Genomic DNA, 18667 nt, shown 5'->3' with positions numbered 1-18667 from the left:
CATCTGGGAGGAAAAGTATTTTAAGGGGGATGAAGTTCACATCTCCTTGGTGAAATTTCTAGATCCTTATTTCATCCTTTCTGTGGATGCAGACTCAGTCTGAACAGAGGTCATAGTCCTCGCTCTGACTTTCAAAGGAACTTCAAATATGCATGGCTTATTTAGCTTTGCCCGGCAGGGCTTGCCCGGCGGGGTGAGAGTGGCGTTTGTCAGGCGTTCGTCAGGCTATCGGAAGGGGTGAGGCCATAGTTTATGGTTCAATGGTTTTCATGAAGTCTTCTTGATACGATGAAAGCAGGAAAGGGAAGCTTGTCAATAAGCAAACTTAAGACAAGGTGTGACTCCTAGAAAGAATGACTTGGAAACAACATACAGAAACTCACATATAAAAAGGCCCTGATGAGGCTTGAACTCATGACCCCTGGTTTACAAGACCAGTGCTCTGCCACTGAGCTACAAGGCCAGCCTGCCTGCAGTATGTAAATCGCTTCATGTATTCTTACTGCGGTATGAAGATATCTATGATTTTGAGACTCTGTATGGAAATGCAGTTGCATTTGAATGTCTACATGCGTGCACAAATTGAAGAGCATGCTTAAGACACTTTTCTTGGAAGTAGGAAAAACTCCATTTTGATTTGAGAACATAAGAGTATTCACATTTATGACCATACTGATAGCTCTAGTTAGTATGTCCACAATCAGTGACAGATAGAGAACTCACTTATTAGAAGTGATCTGTCTCTGTGGGGCAGACATATGTCAACAGTCATACACTTGAGATGGCTGAAACTTTAGGAGTAAGAGCTGCTTTCTTATCAGTCTATCTATCCAAACTGGTTAGAAGTAACCCTGGGCGTCCGAATCGGCTACGCCAACGGAGTAGGCGTAGTGTTGCCTTCTACGCATTTTGCGTAGACAGCGTAGCCGGCAACACTACGCCCACTCCGTGGGCGTAGCCGATTCGGCCGCCACCCGCCTCCCTCCCGCCCTCCCCTACATACATTATTTAAGCAACTAACCTTAATAAAACAATTTTTAAAGCACTTACCATGTCCGGGGCTCTTCCGGGGCTCCCTCTTGGAATAGCGTCCCTTCCTGGATACCAATGCGCATGCGCGGCCTCCCGCGCATGGGCATTGGTATCCAGGACGACGCTTTTCCAAGAGGGAGCCCCGGACGAGCCCCGGACACGGTAAGTGCTTTAAAATTGTTTTATTAAGGGTAGTTGCTTAAATAATGTATGTAGGGGAGAGCGGGAGGGAGGTGCGTAGTGGGGCTACGCGGAGTGCGGGAGTGGGCGTAGCTTCTCTCCCACTCCGCGTAGCTCCGCGGAGTCCCACTACGCCCACTACGACCAGGGTTAGTTAGAAGGCCAGGAGTGAGGGAAAGGCAATCCTCTGGACACATCATGAAAGATCTAATTTCAATTAAGCACAAAACACTTCCCTTAATTTGACATAATTGCCAAAATGGAATAGTCAGTTGGGCCCTTCTAGTGGATTATGGCTGTGTCTTGAAAGAGAGTGTAATTGTACTACGAGACATGCCCACCTTCAAAAGAGTGTCTGATGGCGTTCCGACGAAGGTGGGATTCGAACCCACGCGTGCAGAGCACAATGGATTAGCAGTCCATCGCCTTAACCACTCGGCCACCTCGTCTGCCTTAGGTGACTATGTTTCATTTTTTAGGAAATTCTTACGATGTGCTAATTACAAATAATCATAAGTTTCTCCTAGACTGTGTCAGAACTGGCAAATATATGTGGTGTTCAATAGACAGAGCACATGATATAGCAGAATTATCAAATCTGTTCCATTAGGACTGTAGTTTTTAATAGTCATCATAACATGCTAGCATGTGAGTCGATCTTGCACAGTGAATAAGGGAGCAGTGCCAGTATCTACTTGGTCAGCTCTAGATGGCTCAACTGGGGAGGTATGAGAACAGTGAGCTCCAGTGGTGCAATCGGTTAGCGCGCGGTACTTACACAGCAGTACTTGCATTGAGGCATGCCGAGGTTGTGAGTTTGAGCCTCACCTGGAGCAGCTTACTGGGTTTTCATAAACCATTTCACTAAAAGTAAAGTAGCTCTAGTAAAGCTAGAGAGTTTTTACTTCTTTTCAGGATCTGCGTGTCCGACTCTTCCAGGTGCAAATATCACAATCCTATTCGATGCTCCTTATAAACATTCCATGATGTGCCGTCTTGCATAGCATGCAAACACCACATCAGTGCATTTAAAAATACATTTGTAGAATAATAAATATGATGAAAACATTGTTGTCACGGGATAACCATATACTGAGGAGCTGCAAACAGTGCTGTATCAGCTACTTACAGTAAAATTTAACTGAAAGACATATCAAAAGAAGAGCGTCATCATATTAATGTTTCTAGTCAACATAAGAGTTGCACCATAGCAGCTTATGGTGCTTTCTGCTCAGATTGTGCCTCCAATCCCACATTGATTTTTTTTATTCTTTGCAGTTTAAAAAAACAATTCATGCTCAAAGTTAACTTTTTAAAACCATTCAACCTAATATATTTATTTCTCTAACTTGTGAATGTGGTCCATGTTCTCTTTTCCTCATCCCCATCACGATACTCCTTTTCCCGAAATCAGGTTCACTTCTTTATCCAGCCCACCCATCCAAGGTCACCAAATCTATGAAGCGATTCTGCTTTTTCTCACATTCTCTCTATGTACAAGATACCTTGTATCATTTGAATGGACAGCAGGAGAGTCGGATATTTATGGTTAGTGGGGGTGGGGTTTTGAAGATTAACCTCATTTGCCTAAGAGCCGGGGCATCTGGGAGGAAAAGTATTTTAAGGGGGATGAAGTTCACATCTCCTTGGTGAAATTTCTAGATCCTTATTTCATCCTTTCTGTGGATGCAGACTCAGTCTGAACAGAGGTCATAGTCCTCGCTCTGACTTTCAAAGGAACTTCAAATATGCATGGCTTATTTAGCTTTGCCCGGCAGGGCTTGCCCGGCGGGGTGAGAATGGCGTTTGTCAGGCGTTCGTCAGGCTATCGGAAGGGGTGAGGCCATAGTTTATGGTTCAATGGTTTTCATGAAGTCTTCTTGATACGATGAAAGCAGGAAAGGGAAGCTTGTCAATAAGCAAACTTAAGACAAGGTGTGACTCCTAGAAAGAATGACTTGGAAACAACATACAGAAACTCACATATAAAAAGGCCCTGATGAGGCTTGAACTCATGACCCCTGGTTTACAAGACCAGTGCTCTGCCACTGAGCTACAAGGCCAGCCTGCCTGCAGTATGTAAATCGCTTCATGTATTCTTACTGCGGTATGAAGATATCTATGATTTTGAGACTCTGTATGGAAATGCAGTTGCATTTGAATGTCTACATGCGTGCACAAATTGAAGAGCATGCTTAAGACACTTTTCTTGGAAGTAGGAAAAACTCCATTTTGATTTGAGAACATAAGAGTATTCACATTTATGACCATACTGATAGCTCTAGTTAGTATGTCCACAATCAGTGACAGATAGAGAACTCACTTATTAGAAGTGATCTGTCTCTGTGGGGCAGACATATGTCAACAGTCATACACTTGAGATGGCTGAAACTTTAGGAGTAAGAGCTGCTTTCTTATCAGTCTATCTATCCAAACTGGTTAGAAGTAACCCTGGGCGTCCGAATCGGCTACGCCCACAGAGTAGGCGTAGTGTTGCCTTCTACGCATTTTGCGTAGACAGCGTAGCCGGCAACACTACGCCCACTCCGTGGGCGTAGCCGATTCGGCCGCCACCCGCCTCCCTCCCGCCCTCCCCTACATACATTATTTAAGCAACTAACCTTAATAAAACAATTTTTAAAGCACTTACCATGTCCGGGGCTCTTCCGGGGCTCCCTCTTGGAATAGCGTCCCTTCCTGGATACCAATGCGCATGCGCGGCCTCCCGCGCATGGGCATTGGTATCCAGGACGACGCTATTCCAAGAGGGAGCCCCGGACGAGCCCCGGACACGGTAAGTGCTTTAAAATTGTTTTATTAAGGGTAGTTGCTTAAATAATGTATGTAGGTGAGAGCGGGAGGGAGGTGCGTAGTGGGGCTACGCGGAGTGCGGGAGTGGGCGTAGCTTCTCGCCCACTCCGCGTAGCTCCGCGGAGTCCCACTACGCCCACTACGACCAGGGTTAGTTAGAAGGCCAGGAGTGAGGGAAAGGCAATCGTCTGGACACTTCATGAAAGATCTAATTTCAATTAAGCACAAAACACTTCCCTTAATTTGACATAATTGCCAAAATGGAATAGTCAGTTGGGCCCTTCTAGTGGATTATGGCTGTGTCTTGAAAGAGAGTGTAATTGTACTACGAGACATGCCCACCTTCAAAAGAGTGTCTGATGGCATTCCGACGAAGGTGGGATTCGAACCCACGCGTGCAGAGCACAATGGATTAGCAGTCCATCGCCTTAACCACTCGGCCACCTCGAATGCCTTAGGTGACTATGTTTCATTTTTTAGGAAATTCTTACGATGTGCTAATTACAAATAATCATAAGTTTCTCCTAGACTGTGTCAGAACTGGCAAATATATGTGGTGTTCAATAGACAGAGCACATGATATAGCAGAATTATCAAATCTGTTCCATTAGGACTGTAGTTTTTAATAGTCATCATAACATGCTAGCATGTGAGTCGATCTTGCACAGTGAATAAGGGAGCAGTGCCAGTATCTACTTGGTCAGCTCTAGATGGCTCAACTGGGGAGGTATGAGAACAGTGAGCTCCAGTGGCGCAATCGGTTAGCGAGCAGTACTTACACAGCAGTACTTGCATTGAGGCATGCCGAGGTTGTGAGTTTGAGCCTCACCTGGAGCAGCTTACTGGGTTTTCATAAACCATTTCACTAAAAGTAAAGTAGCTCTAGTAAAGCTAGAGAGTTTTTACTTCTTTTCAGGATCTGCGTGTCCAACTCTTCCAGGTGCAAATATCACAATCCTATTCGATGCTCCTTATAAACATTCCATGATGTGCCGTCTTGCATAGCATGCAAACACCACATCAGTGCATTTAAAAATACATTTGTAGAATAATAAATATGATGAAAACATTGTTGTCACGGGATAACCATATACTGAGGAGCTGCAAACAGTGCTGTATCAGCTACTTACAGTAAAATTTAACTGAAAGACATATCAAAAGAAGAGCGTCATCATATTAATGTTTCTAGTCAACATAAGAGTTGCACCATAGCAGCTTATGGTGCTTTCTGCTCAGATTGTGCCTCCAATCCCACATTGATTTTTTTTATTCTTTGCAGTTTAAAAAAACAATTCATGCTCAAAGTTAACTTTTTAAAACCATTCAACCTAATATATTTATTTCTCTAACTTGTGAATGTGGTCCATGTTCTCTTTTCCTCATCCCCATCACGATACTCCTTTTCCCGAAATCAGGTTCACTTCTTTATCCAGCCCACCCATCCAAGGTCACCAAATCTATGAAGCGATTCTGCTTTTTCTCACATTCTCTCTATGTACAAGATACCTTGTATCATTTGAATGGACAGCAGGAGAGTCGGATATTTATGGTTAGTGGGGGTGGGGTTTTGAAGATTAACCTCATTTGCCTAAGAGCCGGGGCATCTGGGAGGAAAAGTATTTTAAGGGGGATGAAGTTCACATCTCCTTGGTAAAATTTCTAGATCCTTATTTCATCCTTTCTGTGGATGCAGACTCAGTCGGAACAGAGGTCATAGTCCTCGCTCTGACTTTCAAAGGAACTTCAAATATGCATGGCTTATTTGGCTTTGCCCGGCAGGGCTTGCCCGGCGGGGTGAGAATGGCGTTTGTCAGGCGTTCGTCAGGCGATCGGAAGGGGTGAGGCGATAGTTTATGGTTCAATGGTTTTCATGAAGTCTTCTTGATACGATGAAAGCAGGAAAGGGAAGCTTGTCAATAAGCAAACTTAAGACAAGGTGTGACTCCTAGAAAGAATGACTTGGAAACAACATACAGAAACTCACATATAAAAAGGCCCTGATGAGGCTTGAACTCATGACCCCTGGTTTACAAGACCAGTGCTCTGCCACTGAGCTACAAGGCCAGCCTGCCTGCAGTATGTAAATCGCTTCATGTATTCTTACTGCGGTATGAAGATATCTATGATTTTGAGACTCTGTATGGAAATGCAGTTGCATTTGAATGTCTACATGCGTGCACAAATTGAAGAGCATGCTTAAGACACTTTTCTTGGAAGTAGGAAAAACTCCATTTTGATTTGAGAACATAAGAGTATTCACATTTATGACCATACTGATAGCTCTAGTTAGTATGTCCACAATCAGTGACAGATAGAGAACTCACTTATTAGAAGTGATCTGTCTCTGTGGGGCAGACATATGTCAACAGTCATACACTTGAGATGGCTGAAACTTTAGGAGTAAGAGCTGCTTTCTTATCAGTCTATCTATCCAAACTGGTTAGAAGTAACCCTGGGCGTCCGAATCGGCTACGCCCACGGAGTAGGCGTAGTGTTGCCTTCTACGCATTTTGCGTAGACAGCGTAGCCGGCAACACTACGCCCACTCCGTGGGCGTAGCCGATTCGGCCGCCACCCGCCTCCCTCCCGCCCTCCCCTACATACATTATTTAAGCAACTAACCTTAATAAAACAATTTTTAAAGCACTTACCATGTCCGGGGCTCTTCCGGGGCTCCCTCTTGGAATAGCGTCCCTTCCTGGATACCAATGCGCATGCGCGGCCTCCCGCGCATGGGCATTGGTATCCAGGACGACGCTATTCCAAGAGGGAGCCCCGGACGAGCCCCGGACACGGTAAGTGCTTTAAAATTGTTTTATTAAGGGTAGTTGCTTAAATAATGTATGTAGGGGAGAGCGGGAGGGAGGTGCGTAGTGGGGCTACGCGGAGTGCGGGAGTGGCGTAGCTTCTCGCCCACTCCGCGTAGCTCCGCGGAGCCCCACTACGCCCACTACGACCAGGGTTAGTTAGAAGGCCAGGAGTGAGGGAAAGGCAATCCTCTGGACACTTCATGAAAGATCTAATTTCAATTAAGCACAAAACACTTCCCTTAATTTGACATAATTGCCAAAATGGAATAGTCAGTTGGGCCCTTCTAGTGGATTATGGCTGTGTCTTGAAAGAGAGTGTAATTGTACTACAAGACATGCCCACCTTCAAAAGAGTGTCTGATGGCGTTCCGACGAAAGTGGGATTCGAACCCACGCGTGCACAGCACAATGGATTAGCAGTCCATCGCCTTAACCACTCGGCCACCTCGTCTGCCTTAGGTGACTATGTTTCATTTTTTAGGAAATTCTTACGATGTGCTAATTACAAATAATCATAAGTTTCTCCTAGACTGTGTCAGAACTGGCAAATATATGTGGTGTTCAATAGACAGAGCACATGATATAGCAGAATTATCAAATCTGTTCCATTAGGACTGTAGTTTTTAATAGTCATGATAACATGCTAGCATGTGAGTCGATCTTGCACAGTGATTAAGGGAGCAGTGCCAGTATCTACTTGGTCAGCTCTAGATGGCTCAACTGGGGAGGTATGAGAACAGTGAGCTCCAGTGGCGCAATCGGTTAGCGCGCGGTACTTACACAGCAGTACTTGCATTGAGGCATGCCGAGGTTGTGAGTTTGAGCCTCACCTGGAGCAGCTTACTGGGTTTTCATAAACCATTTCACTAAAAGTAAAGTAGCTCTAGTAAAGCTAGAGAGTTTTTACTTCTTTTCAGGATCTGCGTGTCCGACTCTTCCAGGTGCAAATATCACAATCCTATTCGATGCTCCTTATAAACATTCCATGATGTGCCGTCTTGCATAGCATGCAAACACCACATCAGTGCATTTAAAAATACATTTGTAGAATAATAAATATGATGAAAACATTGTTGTCACGGGATAACCATATACTGAGGAGCTGCAAACACTGCTGTATCAGCTACTTACAGTAAAATTTAACTGAAAGACATATCAAAAGAAGAGCGTCATCATATTAATGTTTCTAGTCAACATAAGAGTTGCACCATAGCAGCTTATGGTGCTTTCTGCTCAGATTGTGCCTCCAATCCCACATTGATTTTTTTTATTCTTTGCAGTTTAAAAAAACAATTCATGCTCAAAGTTAACTTTTTAAAACCATTCAACCTAATATATTTATTTCTCTAACTTGTGAATGTGGTCCATGTTCTCTTTTCCTCATCCCCATCACGATACTCCTTTTCCCGAAATCAGGTTCACTTCTTTATCCAGCCCACCCATCCAAGGTCACCAAATCTATGAAGCGATTCTGCTTTTTCTCACATTCTCTCTATGTACAAGATACCTTGTATCATTTGAATGGACAGCAGGAGAGTCGGATATTTATGGTTAGTGGGGGTGGGGTTTTGAAGATTAACCTCATTTGCCTAAGAGCCGGGGCATCTGGGAGGAAAAGTATTTTAAGGGGGATGAAGTTCACATCTCCTTGGTGAAATTTCTAGATCCTTATTTCATCCTTTCTGTGGATGCAGACTCAGTCTGAACAGAGGTCATAGTCCTCGCTCTGACTTTCAAAGGAACTTCAAATATGCATGGCTTATTTAGCTTTGCCCGGCAGGGCTTGCCCGGCGGGGTGAGAATGGCGTTTGTCAGGCGTTCGTCAGGCGATCCCATAGTTTATGGTTCAATGGTTTTCATGAAGTCTTCTTGATACGATGAAAGCAGGAAAGGGAAGCTTGTCAATAAGCAAACTTAAGACAAGGTGTGACTCCTAGAAAGAATGACTTGGAAACAACATACAGAAACTCACATATAAAAAGGCCCTGATGAGGCTTGAACTCATGACCCCTGGTTTACAAGACCCGTGCTCTGCCACTGAGCTACAAGGCCAGCCTGCCTGCAGTATGTAAATCGCTTCATGTATTCTTACTGCGGTATGAAGATATCTATGATTTTGAGACTCTGTATGTAAATGCAGTTGCATTTGAATGTCTACATGCGTGCACAAATTGAAGAGCATGCTTAAGACACTTTTCTTGGAAGTAGGAAAAACTCCATTTTGATTTGAGAACATAAGAGTATTCACATTTATGACCATACTGATAGCTCTAGTTAGTATGTCCACAATCAGTGACAGATAGAGAACTCACTTATTAGATGTGATCTGTCTCTGTGGGGCAGACATATGTCAACAGTCATACACTTGAGATGGCTGAAACTTTAGGAGTAAGAGCTGCTTTCTTATCAGTCTATCTATCCAAACTGGTTAGAAGTAACCCTGGGCGTCCGAATCGGCTACGCCCACGGAGTAGGCGTAGTGTTGCCTTCTACGCATTTTGCGTAGACAGCGTAGCCGGCAACACTACGCCCACTCCGTGAGCGTAGCCGATTCGGCCGCCACCCGCCTCCCTCCCGCCCTCCCCTACATACATTATTTAAGCAACTAACCTTAATAAAACAATTTTTAAAGCACTTACCATGTCCGGGGCTCTTCCGGGGCTCCCTCTTGGAATAGCGTCCCTTCCTGGATACCAATGCGCATGCGCGGCCTCCCGCGCATGCGCATTTCTCGGGAGAAATGCGCATGCGCGGCCGCCCGCGCATGCGCATTGGTATCCAGGACGACGCTATTCCAAGAGGGAGCCCCGGACGAGCCCCGGACACGGTAAGTGCTTTAAAATTGTTTTATTAAGGGTAGTTGCTTAAATAATGTATGTAGGGGAGAGCGGGAGGGAGGTGCGTAGTGGGGCTACGCGGAGTGCGGGAGTGGGCGTAGCTTCTCGCCCACTCCGCGTAGCTCCGCGGAGCCCCACTACGCCCACTACGACCAGGGTTAGTTAGAAGGCCAGGAGTGAGGGAAAGGCAATCCTCTGGACACTTCATGAAAGATCTAATTTCAATTAAGCACAAAACCCCTTAATTTGACATAATTGCCAAAATGGAATAGTCAGTTGGGCCCTTCTAGTGGATTATGGCTGTGTCTTGAAAGAGAGTGTAATTGTACTATGAGACATGCCCACCTTCAAAAGAGTGTCTGATGGCGTTCCGACAAAGGTGGGATTCGAACCCACGCGTGCAGAGCACAATGGATTAGCAGTCCATCGCCTTAACCACTCGGCCACCTCGTCTGCCTTAGGTGACTATGTTTCATTTTTTAGGAAATTCTTACGATGTGCTAATTACAAATAATCATAAGTTTCTCCTAGACTGTGTCAGAACTGGCAAATATATGTGGTGTTCAATAGACAGAGCACATGATATAGCAGAATTATCAAATCTGTTCCATTAGGACTGTAGTTTTTAATAGTCATGATAACATGCTAGCATGTGAGTCGATCTTGCACAGTGAATAAGGGAGCAGTGCCAGTATCTCCTTGGTCAGCTCTAGATGGCTCAACTGGGGAGATATGAGAACAGTGAGCTCCAGTGGCGCTATCGGTTAGCGTGCGGTACTTATACAGCAGTACTTGCATTGAGGCATGCCGAGGTTGTGAGTTCGAGCCTCACCTGGCGCAGCTTACTGGTTTTTCATAAACCATTTCACTAAAAGTAAAGATTAAACTCAGGCTAAAGACGGCCCTTGCTAGAGAGTTTTTACTTCTTTTCAGGATATGCGTGTCCGACTCTTCCAGGTGCAAATATCACAATCCTATTCGATGCTCCTTATAAACATTCCATGATGTGCCGTCTTGCATAGCATGCAAACACCACATCAGTGCATTTAAAAATACATTTGTAGAATAATAAATATGATGAAAACATTGTTGTCACGGGATAACCATATACTGAGGAGCTGCAAACAGTGCTGTATCAGCTACTAACAATAACATGTAAATGAAAGACATATCAAAAGAAGAGCGTCATCATATTAATGTTTCTAGTCAACATAAGAGTTGCACCATAGCAGCTTATGGTGCTTTCTGCTCAGATTGTGCCTCCAATCCCACATTGATTTTTTTTATTCTTTGCAGTTTAAAAAAACAATTCATGCTCAAAGTTACCTTTTTAAAACCATTCAACCTAATATATTTATTTCTCTAACTTGTGAATGTGGTCCATGTTCTCTTTTCCTCATCCCCATCACGATACTCCTTTTCCCGAAATCAGGTTCACTTCTTTATCCAGCCCACCCATCCAAGGTCACCAAATCTATGAAGCGATTCTGCTTTTTCTCACATTCTCTCTATGTACAAGATACCTTGTATCATTTGAATGGACAGCAGGAGAGTCGGATATTTATGGTTAGTGGGGGTGGGGTTTTGAAGATTAACCTCATTTGACTAAGAGCCGGGGCATCTGGGAGGAAAAGTATTTTAAGGGGGATGAAGTTCACATCTCCTTGGTGAAATTTCTAGATCCTTATTTCATCCTTTCTGTGGATGCAGACTCAGTCGGAACAGAGGTCATAGTCCTCGCTCTGACTTTCAAAGGAACTTCAAATATGCATGGCTTATTTGGCTTTGCCCGGCAGGGCTTGCCCGGCGGGGTGAGAATGGCGTTTGTCAGGCGATCGGAAGGGGTGAGGCGATAGTTTATGGTTCAATGGTTTTCATGAAGTCTTCTTGATACGATGAAAGCAGGAAAGGGAAGCTTGTCAATAAGCAAACTTAAGACAAGGTGTGACTCCTAGAAAGAATGACTTGGAAACAACATACAGAAACTCACATATAAAAAGGCCCTGATGAGGCTTGAACTCATGACCCCTGGTTTACAAGACCCGTGCTCTGCCACTGAGCTACAGAGCCAGCCTGCCTGCAGTATGTAAATCGCTTCATGTATTCTTACTGCGGTATGAAGATATCTATGATTTTGAGACTCTGTATGGAAATGCAGTTGCATTTGAATGTCTACATGCGTGCACAAATTGAAGAGCATGCTTAAGACACTTTTCTTGGAAGTAGGAAAAACTCCATTTTGATTTGAGAACATAAGAGTATTCACATTTATGACTATACTGATAGCTCTAGTTAGTATGTCCACAATCAGTGACAGATAGAGAACTCACTTATTAGAAGTGATCTGTCTCTGTGGGGCAGACATATGTCAACAGTCATACACTTGAGATGGCTGAAACTTTAGGAGTAAGAGCTGCTTTCTTATCAGTCTATCTATCCAAACTGGTTAGAAGTAACCCTGGGCGTCCGAATCGGCTACGCCCACGGAGTAGGCGTAGTGTTGCCTTCTACGCATTTTGCGTAGACAGCGTAGCCGGCAACACTACGCCCACTCCGTGTGCGTAGCCGATTCGGCCGCCACCCGCCTCCCTCCCGCCCTCCCCTACATACATTATTTAAGCAACTAACCTTAATAAAACAATTTTTAAAGCACTTACCATGTCCGGGGCTCTTCCGGGGCTCCCTCTTGGAATAGCGTCTCTTCCTGGATACCAATGCGCATGCGCGGCCTCCCGCGCATGCGCATTTCTCGGGAGAAATGCGCATGCGCGGCCGCCCGCGCATGCGCATTGGTATCCAGGACGACGCTATTCCAAGAGGGAGCCCCGGACGAGCCCCGGACACGGTAAGTGCTTTAAAATTGTTTTATTAAGGGTAGTTGCTTAAATAATGTATGTAGGGGAGAGCGGGAGGGAGGTGCGTAGTGGGGCTACGCGGAGTGCGGGAGTGGGCGTAGCTTCTCGCCCACTCCGCGTAGCTCCGCGGAGCCCCACTACGCCCACTACGACCAGGGTTAGTTAGAAGGCCAGGAGTGAGGGAAAGGCAATCCTCTGGACACTTCATGAAAGATCTAATTTCCATTAAGCACAAAACCCCTTAATTTGACATAATTGCCAAAATGGAATAGTCAGTTGGGCCCTTCTTTTGGATTATGGCTGTGTCTTGAAAGAGAGTGTAATTGTACTACGAGACATGCCCACCTTCAAAAGAGTGTCTGATGGCGTTCCGACGAAGGTGGGATTCGAACCCACGCATGCAGAGCACAATGGATTAGCAGTCCATCGCCTTAACCACTCGGCCACCTCGTCTGCCTTAGGTGACTATGTTTCATTTTTTAGGAAATTCTTACGATGTGCTAATTACAAATAATCATAAGTTTCTCCTAGACTGTGTCAGAACTGGCAAATATATGTGGTGTTCAATAGACAGAGCACATGATATAGCAGAATTATCAAATCTGTTCCATTAGGACTGTAGTTTTTAATAGTCATGATAACATGCTAGCATGTGAGTCGATCTTGCACAGTGAATAAGGGAGCAGTGCCAGTATCTCCTTGGTCAGCTCTAGATGGCTCAACTGGGGAGATATGAGAACAGTGAGCTCCAGTGGCGCTATCGGTTAGCGCGCGGTACTTATACAGCAGTACTTGCATTGAGGCATGCCGAGGTTGTGAGTTCGAGCCTCACCTGGAGCAGCTTACTTGTTTTTCATAAACCATTTCACTAAAAGTAAAGATTAAACTCAGGGTAAAGACGGCCCTTGCTAGAGAGTTTTTACTTCTTTTCAGGATCTGCGTGTCCGACTCTTCCAGGTGCAAATATCACAATCCTATTCGATGCTCCTTATAAACATTCCATGATGTGCCGTCTTGCATAGCATGCAAACACCACATCAGTGCATTTAAAAATACATTTGTAGAATAATAAATATGATGAAAACATTGTTGTCACGGGATAACCATATACTGAGATGCTGCAAACAGTGCTGTATCAGCTACTAACAATAACATGTAAATGAAAGACATATCAAAAGAAGAGCGTCATCATATTAATGTTTCTAGTCAACATAAGAGTTGCACCATAGCAGCTTATGGTGCTTTCTGCTCAGATTGTGCCTCCAATCCCACATTGATTTTTTTTATTCTTTGCAGTTTAAAAAAACAATTCATGCTCAAAGTTAACTTTTTAAAACCATTCAACCTAATATATTTATTTCTCTAACTTGTGAATGTGGTCCATGTTCTCTTTTCCTCATCCCCATCACGATACTCCTTTTCCCGAAATCAGGTTCACTTCTTTATCCAGCCCACCCATCCAAGGTCACCAAATCTATGAAGCGATTCTGCTTTTTCTCACATTCTCTCTATGTACAAGATACCTTGTATCATTTGAATGGACAGCAGGAGAGTCGGATATTTATGGTTAGTGGGGGTGGGGTTTTGAAGATTAACCTCATTTGCCTAAGAGCCGGGGCATCTGGGAGGAAAAGTATTTTAAGGGGGATGAAGTTCACATCTCCTTGGTAAAATTTCTAGATCCTTATTTCATCCTTTCTGTGGATGCAGACTCAGTCGGAACAGAGGTCATAGTCCTCGCTCTGACTTTCAAAGGAACTTCAAATATGCATGGCTTATTTGGCTTTGCCCGGCAGGGCTTGCCCGGCGGGGTGAGAATGGCGTTTGTCAGGCGTTCGTCAGGCGATCGGAAGGGGTGAGGCGATAGTTTATGGTTCAATGGTTTTCATGAAGTCTTCTTGATACGATGAAAGCAGGAAAGGGAAGCTTGTCAATAAGCAAACTTAAGACAAGGTGTGACTCCTAGAAAGAATGACTTGGAAACAACATACAGAAACTCACATATAAAAAGGCCCTGATGAGGCTTGAACTCATGACCCCTGGTTTACAAGACCAGTGCTCTGCCACTGAGCTACAAGGCCAGCCTGCCTGCAGTATGTAAATCGCTTCATGTATTCTTACTGCGGTATGAAGATATCTATGATTTTGAGACTCTGTATGGAAATGCAGTTGCATTTGAATGTCTACATGCGTGCACAAATTGAAGAGCATGCTTAAGACACTTTTCTTGGAAGTAGGAAAAACTCCATTTTGATTTGAGAACATAAGAGTATTCACATTTATGACCATACTGATAGCTCTAGTTAGTATGTCCACAATCAGTGACAGATAGAGAACTCACTTATTAGAAGTGATCTGTCTCTGTGGGGCAGACATATGTCAACAGTCATACACTTGAGATGGCTGAAACTTTAGGAGTAAGAGCTGCTTTCTTATCAGTCTATCTATCCAAACTGGTTAGAAGTAACCCTGGGCGTCCGAATCGGCTACGCCCACGGAGTAGGCGTAGTGTTGCCTTCTACGCATTTTGCGTAGACAGCGTAGCCGGCAACACTACGCCCACTCCGTGGGCGTAGCCGATTCGGCCGCCACCCGCCTCCCTCCCGCCCTCCCCTACATACATTATTTAAGCAACTAACCTTAATAAAACAATTTTTAAAGCACTTACCATGTCCGGGGCTCTTCCGGGGCTCCCTCTTGGAATAGCGTCCCTTCCTGGATACCAATGCGCATGCGCGGCCTCCCGCGCATGGGCATTGGTATCCAGGACGACGCTATTCCAAGAGGGAGCCCCGGACGAGCCCCGGACACGGTAAGTGCTTTAAAATTGTTTTATTAAGGGTAGTTGCTTAAATAATGTATGTAGGGGAGAGCGGGAGGGAGGTGCGTAGTGGGGCTACGCGGAGTGCGGGAGTGGCGTAGCTTCTCGCCCACTCCGCGTAGCTCCGCGGAGCCCCACTACGCCCACTACGACCAGGGTTAGTTAGAAGGCCAGGAGTGAGGGAAAGGCAATCCTCTGGACACTTCATGAAAGATCTAATTTCAATTAAGCACAAAACACTTCCCTTAATTTGACATAATTGCCAAAATGGAATAGTCAGTTGGGCCCTTCTAGTGGATTATGGCTGTGTCTTGAAAGAGAGTGTAATTGTACTACAAGACATGCCCACCTTCAAAAGAGTGTCTGATGGCGTTCCGACGAAAGTGGGATTCGAACCCACGCGTGCACAGCACAATGGATTAGCAGTCCATCGCCTTAACCACTCGGCCACCTCGTCTGCCTTAGGTGACTATGTTTCATTTTTTAGGAAATTCTTACGATGTGCTAATTACAAATAATCATAAGTTTCTCCTAGACTGTGTCAGAACTGGCAAATATATGTGGTGTTCAATAGACAGAGCACATGATATAGCAGAATTATCAAATCTGTTCCATTAGGACTGTAGTTTTTAATAGTCATGATAACATGCTAGCATGTGAGTCGATCTTGCACAGTGAATAAGGGAGCAGTGCCAGTATCTACTTGGTCAGCTCTAGATGGCTCAACTGGGGAGGTATGAGAACAGTGAGCTCCAGTGGCGCAATCGGTTAGCGCGCGGTACTTACACAGCAGTACTTGCATTGAGGCATGCCGAGGTTGTGAGTTTGAGCCTCACCTGGAGCAGCTTACTGGGTTTTCATAAACCATTTCACTAAAAGTAAAGTAGCTCTAGTAAAGCTAGAGAGTTTTTACTTCTTTTCAGGATCTGCGTGTCCGACTCTTCCAGGTGCAAATATCACAATCCTATTCGATGCTCCTTATAAACATTCCATGATGTGCCGTCTTGCATAGCATGCAAACACCACATCAGTGCATTTAAAAATACATTTGTAGAATAATAAATATGATGAAAACATTGTTGTCACGGGATAACCATATACTGAGGAGCTGCAAACACTGCTGTATCAGCTACTTACAGTAAAATTTAACTGAAAGACATATCAAAAGAAGAGCGTCATCATATTAATGTTTCTAGTCAACATAAGAGTTGCACCATAGCAGCTTATGGTGCTTTCTGCTCAGATTGTGCCTCCAATCCCACATTGATTTTTTTTATTCTTTGCAGTTTAAAAAAACAATTCATGCTCAAAGTTAACTTTTTAAAACCATTCAACCTAATATATTTATTTCTCTAACTTGTGAATGTGGTCCATGTTCTCTTTTCCTCATCCCCATCACGATACTCCTTTTCCCGAAATCAGGTTCACTTCTTTATCCAGCCCACCCATCCAAGGTCACCAAATCTATGAAGCGATTCTGCTTTTTCTCACATTCTCTCTATGTACAAGATACCTTGTATCATTTGAATGGACAGCAGGAGAGTCGGATATTTATGGTTAGTGGGGGTGGGGTTTTGAAGATTAACCTCATTTGCCTAAGAGCCGGGGCATCTGGGAGGAAAAGTATTTTAAGGGGGATGAAGTTCACATCTCCTTGGTGAAATTTCTAGATCCTTATTTCATCCTTTCTGTGGATGCAGACTCAGTCTGAACAGAGGTCATAGTCCTCGCTCTGACTTTCAAAGGAACTTCAAATATGCATGGCTTATTTAGCTTTGCCCGGCAGGGCTTGCCCGGCGGGGTGAGAATGGCGTTTGTCAGGCGTTCGTCAGGCGATCCCATAGTTTATGGTTCAATGGTTTTCATGAAGTCTTCTTGATACGATGAAAGCAGGAAAGGGAAGCTTGTCAATAAGCAAACTTAAGACAAGGTGTGACTCCTAGAAAGAATGACTTGGAAACAACATACAGAAACTCACATATAAAAAGGCCCTGATGAGGCTTGAACTCATGACCCCTGGTTTACAAGACCCGTGCTCTGCCACTGAGCTACAAGGCCAGCCTGCCTGCAGTATGTAAATCGCTTCATGTATTCTTACTGCGGTATGAAGATATCTATGATTTTGAGACTCTGTATGTAAATGCAGTTGCATTTGAATGTCTACATGCGTGCACAAATTGAAGAGCATGCTTAAGACACTTTTCTTGGAAGTAGGAAAAACTCCATTTTGATTTGAGAACATAAGAGTATTCACATTTATGACCATACTGATAGCTCTAGTTAGTATGTCCACAATCAGTGACAGATAGAGAACTCACTTATTAGATGTGATCTGTCTCTGTGGGGCAGACATATGTCAACAGTCATACACTTGAGATGGCTGAAACTTTAGGAGTAAGAGCTGCTTTCTTATCAGTCTATCTATCCAAACTGGTTAGAAGTAACCCTGGGCGTCCGAATCGGCTACGCCCACGGAGTAGGCGTAGTGTTGCCTTCTACGCATTTTGCGTAGACAGCGTAGCCGGCAACACTACGCCCACTCCGTGAGCGTAGCCGATTCGGCCGCCACCCGCCTCCCTCCCGCCCTCCCCTACATACATTATTTAAGCAACTAACCTTAATAAAACAATTTTTAAAGCACTTACCATGTCCGGGGCTCTTCCGGGGCTCCCTCTTGGAATAGCGTCCCTTCCTGGATACCAATGCGCATGCGCGGCCTCCCGCGCATGCGCATTTCTCGGGAGAAATGCGCATGCGCGGCCGCCCGCGCATGCGCATTGGTATCCAGGACGACGCTATTCCAAGAGGGAGCCCCGGACGAGCCCCGGACACGGTAAGTGCTTTAAAATTGTTTTATTAAGGGTAGTTGCTTAAATAATGTATGTAGGGGAGAGCGGGAGGGAGGTGCGTAGTGGGGCTACGCGGAGTGCGGGAGTGGGCGTAGCTTCTCGCCCACTCCGCGTAGCTCCGCGGAGCCCCACTACGCCCACTACGACCAGGGTTAGTTAGAAGGCCAGGAGTGAGGGAAAGGCAATCCTCTGGACACTTCATGAAAGATCTAATTTCAATTAAGCACAAAACCCCTTAATTTGACATAATTGCCAAAATGGAATAGTCAGTTGGGCCCTTCTAGTGGATTATGGCTGTGTCTTGAAAGAGAGTGTAATTGTACTATGAGACATGCCCACCTTCAAAAGAGTGTCTGATGGCGTTCCGACAAAGGTGGGATTCGAACCCACGCGTGCAGAGCACAATGGATTAGCAGTCCATCGCCTTAACCACTCGGCCACCTCGTCTGCCTTAGGTGACTATGTTTCATTT

General features: G+C 44.8%; 18 non-coding genes across 18 annotated transcripts; 4 read left to right on the top strand and 14 right to left on the bottom strand.

Moving 5' to 3' along the window:
- Window positions 1-391: 391 nt before the first annotated feature.
- TRNAT-UGU (transfer RNA threonine (anticodon UGU)) lies at window positions 392-463 on the bottom strand. The gene has a single exon. It is a non-coding gene; the product is annotated as a tRNA-Thr (tRNA).
- A 1116-nt stretch (window positions 464-1579) lies between these two features.
- TRNAS-GCU (transfer RNA serine (anticodon GCU)) lies at window positions 1580-1661 on the bottom strand. Its single transcript has one exon. It is a non-coding gene; the product is annotated as a tRNA-Ser (tRNA).
- Window positions 1662-1953: 292 nt separating this feature from the next.
- TRNAV-UAC (transfer RNA valine (anticodon UAC)) lies at window positions 1954-2048 on the top strand. The gene is made up of 2 exons: window positions 1954-1991; window positions 2013-2048. It is a non-coding gene; the product is annotated as a tRNA-Val (tRNA).
- Window positions 2049-3203: 1155 nt separating this feature from the next.
- Window positions 3204-3275, bottom strand: TRNAT-UGU (transfer RNA threonine (anticodon UGU)). Its single transcript has one exon. It is a non-coding gene; the product is annotated as a tRNA-Thr (tRNA).
- Window positions 3276-4391: 1116 nt separating this feature from the next.
- TRNAS-GCU (transfer RNA serine (anticodon GCU)) lies at window positions 4392-4477 on the bottom strand. Its single transcript has one exon. It is a non-coding gene; the product is annotated as a tRNA-Ser (tRNA).
- Window positions 4478-6015: 1538 nt separating this feature from the next.
- Window positions 6016-6087, bottom strand: TRNAT-UGU (transfer RNA threonine (anticodon UGU)). The gene has a single exon. It is a non-coding gene; the product is annotated as a tRNA-Thr (tRNA).
- Window positions 6088-7202: 1115 nt separating this feature from the next.
- TRNAS-GCU (transfer RNA serine (anticodon GCU)) lies at window positions 7203-7284 on the bottom strand. The gene has a single exon. It is a non-coding gene; the product is annotated as a tRNA-Ser (tRNA).
- Window positions 7285-7576: 292 nt separating this feature from the next.
- Window positions 7577-7671, top strand: TRNAV-UAC (transfer RNA valine (anticodon UAC)). The gene is made up of 2 exons: window positions 7577-7614; window positions 7636-7671. It is a non-coding gene; the product is annotated as a tRNA-Val (tRNA).
- A 1142-nt stretch (window positions 7672-8813) lies between these two features.
- Window positions 8814-8885, bottom strand: TRNAT-UGU (transfer RNA threonine (anticodon UGU)). The gene has a single exon. It is a non-coding gene; the product is annotated as a tRNA-Thr (tRNA).
- A 1156-nt stretch (window positions 8886-10041) lies between these two features.
- On the bottom strand, window positions 10042-10123 carry TRNAS-GCU (transfer RNA serine (anticodon GCU)). Its single transcript has one exon. It is a non-coding gene; the product is annotated as a tRNA-Ser (tRNA).
- A 1545-nt stretch (window positions 10124-11668) lies between these two features.
- On the bottom strand, window positions 11669-11740 carry TRNAT-UGU (transfer RNA threonine (anticodon UGU)). The gene has a single exon. It is a non-coding gene; the product is annotated as a tRNA-Thr (tRNA).
- A 1156-nt stretch (window positions 11741-12896) lies between these two features.
- On the bottom strand, window positions 12897-12978 carry TRNAS-GCU (transfer RNA serine (anticodon GCU)). The gene has a single exon. It is a non-coding gene; the product is annotated as a tRNA-Ser (tRNA).
- Window positions 12979-13270: 292 nt separating this feature from the next.
- TRNAI-UAU (transfer RNA isoleucine (anticodon UAU)) lies at window positions 13271-13365 on the top strand. Its single transcript has 2 exons — window positions 13271-13308; window positions 13330-13365. It is a non-coding gene; the product is annotated as a tRNA-Ile (tRNA).
- A 1169-nt stretch (window positions 13366-14534) lies between these two features.
- On the bottom strand, window positions 14535-14606 carry TRNAT-UGU (transfer RNA threonine (anticodon UGU)). Its single transcript has one exon. It is a non-coding gene; the product is annotated as a tRNA-Thr (tRNA).
- Window positions 14607-15721: 1115 nt separating this feature from the next.
- On the bottom strand, window positions 15722-15803 carry TRNAS-GCU (transfer RNA serine (anticodon GCU)). The gene has a single exon. It is a non-coding gene; the product is annotated as a tRNA-Ser (tRNA).
- Window positions 15804-16095: 292 nt separating this feature from the next.
- On the top strand, window positions 16096-16190 carry TRNAV-UAC (transfer RNA valine (anticodon UAC)). Its single transcript has 2 exons — window positions 16096-16133; window positions 16155-16190. It is a non-coding gene; the product is annotated as a tRNA-Val (tRNA).
- Window positions 16191-17332: 1142 nt separating this feature from the next.
- TRNAT-UGU (transfer RNA threonine (anticodon UGU)) lies at window positions 17333-17404 on the bottom strand. The gene has a single exon. It is a non-coding gene; the product is annotated as a tRNA-Thr (tRNA).
- A 1156-nt stretch (window positions 17405-18560) lies between these two features.
- On the bottom strand, window positions 18561-18642 carry TRNAS-GCU (transfer RNA serine (anticodon GCU)). Its single transcript has one exon. It is a non-coding gene; the product is annotated as a tRNA-Ser (tRNA).
- Between the last annotated feature and the right edge of the window lie 25 nt (window positions 18643-18667).

Source organism: Lissotriton helveticus, chromosome 5_1, assembly GCF_964261635.1.
Source record: "Lissotriton helveticus chromosome 5_1, aLisHel1.1, whole genome shotgun sequence".
Taxonomy (NCBI): domain Eukaryota; kingdom Metazoa; phylum Chordata; class Amphibia; order Caudata; family Salamandridae; genus Lissotriton; species Lissotriton helveticus.
This window is presented reverse-complemented; position numbering and strand designations above follow the sequence as displayed.